We start from the raw sequence: 3,696 nt of genomic DNA on the forward strand, positions 1-3,696 counted from the left end.
GAGGAAGCTATTACGTTTTACACAATAGAACGCATTAATTACATAAGGAGGATCACTACTACCACAAAAATGGAAAATGAATTGTTTCCAAATAGGTTTCCTAGACACACTCTAAAAACACACAATTGTCTGAGAGCAGCCAATAAGTTTTCTGATTGGTCATCGTCATCACTCCCTTATTATTTTTTTCTAAGGTATGCCGAGAAGACAAATATATATACACATAAGACATTTAAGTCATACAAAAACATACAATATGTAGGGGGACAAACAAAGTAAGCATAAAACTTACAATCCACATTTGGGCATATGCAGATTGTATGAAAAGTCATACGAATTTGCCACCAATATTTATAACAAATTTCCATGAAAGTGTGTTGTTTAAAAATGCTTATAGTAGCAGCAAATCTGGTGCTACTTGAGCATTTTCTATATAAATTGGTGATGTGCATATAATGCGTCATGAAACATGCTTAGGCTGACACAGATCGTGTGGCTGACACGTCAAAGCAGAGGTAAACTGTTTTAAGTGCACACGCAAGCCACATCCTTTCATGATTTCATTCAGCTAGATCTACCGATATCAAAACAGCAATGGAGGTCGCAAATTTTGGAAAGGACAGCACATTTAAACATTGTAAGAGCTTACAAACAAGCGTGTAAGCGAAATTGTTTGCACCACAAACATTTCTCTCAGGCGTCTCATTCACTTGACAAACAGAATGCATGTACTCTGGTAAACCCCTAAAAGGGCACTTCAAAGGAAGGAAATCACAAAGAAGGCACACTTATTGATTGACATCTTTTATGAAAGATAAAGGCTGTAAGCTAATGGATTTAAGTCCTCTGGTTTGTTTTCCTTCGGACTGGTGCATCAGTGTGTTCAGTTTCTTGAGACCCTTCTCATCCAAAAAAGTTGCGACACTGTACAAATTGTGAATAAAAACAGAATGCAATGATGTGGAACTTTCAAATTTCAATATTTTATTCAGAATTCAAGAGGACATATCAAATGTTTAAACTGAGAAAATGTGTATCATTTTAAGGGAAAAATAAGTTAATTTTAAATTTAATGGCATCAATAAATTTAAAAAAAGTTGGGACAAGGCCATGTTTACCACTGTGTGGCATCCCCTCTTCTTTTTATAACAGTCTGCAAACATCTGGGGACTGAGGAGACAAGTTGCTCAAGTTTGGGAATAGGAATGTTGACCCATTCTTGTCTAATACAGGCTTCTAGATGCTCAACTGTCTTAGGTTTTCTTTTTCGCATCTTCCTCTTTATGATGCACCAAATGATTTCTATGGGTGAAAGATCTGGCCTGCAAGCTGTCCATTTCCATACCATCAGAGATGCAGGCTTCTGAACTGAGCGCTGATAACAGCTTGGGTTGTCCTTGTCCTCTTTAGTCCCGATGATGTTCCAGTTTTACAAAAAGAACTTCAAATTTTGATTCGTCTAACCACAGTACAGTTTTCCACTTTGCTACAGTCCATTTTAAATGAGCCTTGGTCCAGAGAAAATGCCTGTGCTTCTGGATCATGTTTAGATATGGCTTCTTTTTTGAAATATAGAGTTTTATCCGACAATGTTTTCTGGAAGTATTCCTGAGCCCATGTTGTGATTTCCATTACAGTAGCATTCCTGTGTGTGATGCAGTGCCGTCTAAGGGCCTAAAGATCACAGGCATCCAGTATGGTTTTCCGGCCTTGACCATTACGCACAGAGATTGTTCCAGATTTTGTGAATCTTTGGATGATATTATGCACTGTAGATGATGATTACTTCAAACTCTTTGCAATTTTTCTCTGAGAAACTCCTTTCTAATATTGCTCCACTATTTTTCACCGCAGCATTGGGGGAATTGGTAATCCTCTGCCCATCTTGACTTCTGAGAGACACTGCCACTCTGAGAGGCTCTTTTTATACCCAACCATGTTCCCAATTTACCTAATAAGTTGCAAATTGGTCCTCCAGCTGTTTCTTATATGTACATTTAACTTTTTCAGCCTCTTATTGCTACCTGTCCCAACTTTTTTGGAATGTGTAGCTATCATGAAATCCAAAATGAGCCAATATTTGGCATGACATTTCAAAATGTCTCACTTTCAACATTTGATATGTTATCTATATTCTATTGTGAATAAAATATAAGTTTATGAAATTTTTAAATATTCCATTACTTTTTTTACTCACAATTTGTACTGTGTCCCAACTTTTTTGGAATCAGGTTTGTAAATATTTTTATGTAAGTTACCATAATGAGCCTTAGAATGAGCATTCCCAGTTGACATTATTCTGTCACAACACATTTCTGTTCATAGCAAATATTAATCTAAATAGTAATTGGTTTAATGCATTCATGAGACTAACAGGGGCTGCTTAAAGAGGCATACTTCTACTTTGTTTAATGGTGAATAACTCCTTAGGAGTATTATCGCTACCTACTGTACTGGATGTTGAATTAAACTTGCGCAGGTGATCTTGAAATAAAAACTGTGGATGTTTCATACTCCCTCCCAGTCTTTGGAGCAATCAGAGCACATGCTCATGCAAGCGCTGCGTGTTCAGCTTTTTAATTGTTTTTGTTGTTTTTTTCCACTAGTTTGTCAGCAACTTAATTAACAAGTACCCCAACATGTGCTCATACCCAATATACACCAATATTCCAGACACTTGCTGTCTGTATAAAAACAAATACACTTCCATTAATAGATCTTCTCTGTCTGATTATACTAATTAAAGTTGAAAGAGATTCTGAACATATTACTACTTTATTTGGTCTGACTTGTTCAACCCACTGTAATCCTATTATAAAGAGAGGCATACATTAGTTCCACGATGCTTTTAGACACTGCAGTGCCATCTATTGAGATTGTTCAGTATAATCATCTATTTATACAGTACTGATGCTAGTACGTTTTAGAAACCAATCTGCATAATTATTAATTTCCTTACCTGTCCAAAAAAAAATAAATCACATCAAATCTTTCCACCTTGTGTATGCTGATCTTAAATATTGGCTCACTTATAGGTGGCTAAAAGCCGCAAAAATATATAAACCTACAGCGCCTACAGTTGGTTGCTTTAAACATTGAAACAATAAGTTAGCTTCAACCAATGCTTAAGTTTAGTTTATAGTTTAATCGTCCCTTTTTTACATTTAATACATTAAAGTACAATACAAACGATAGTGATTATTTTAGTGGCTTTGCAATGGAAAAATCATAACAAAGTATGTAATTAAATGATGGTCACTATGAAAGGCCAGTCTTAAAATACAACAATCAGTATTATATAAGTAATAGGGGTCCATGCTCCATCTCTCTGTACCGGGGTCCTTGGCCTTTATAAGTTAGAAAGCACAAAAAAGCACAGTCTAGCCTGATGGAGAACGCTGCCGTCTTTGTTTCCTACATTCAGATATGAATCTGTGTGTCTTGGACGATGAGTGGTGACTGACAGATCTTGTGTTGAGCCTGGTCTGACATCAATTTTATCTCCTGTAGAAATCACATAAGAAATGCTGACACTGAGGCACTAACTGACCCTGGGTCAGCGAGACATCTGAGGTGTCCATTACACTTGTGATCCTGAGAAGATTCTCTTTCAGTAAAGTGACATTCTGTGCAAAGCAGACAGTTTTGTGAAGTCATGCTGACAGTTTGCCAAGGAACTGACTGGCTGTGTTTTTA

Source organism: Carassius auratus, chromosome 2 (assembly GCF_003368295.1).
Source record: "Carassius auratus strain Wakin chromosome 2, ASM336829v1, whole genome shotgun sequence".
In the NCBI taxonomy this organism is placed as follows: Eukaryota; Metazoa; Chordata; class Actinopteri; order Cypriniformes; family Cyprinidae; genus Carassius; species Carassius auratus.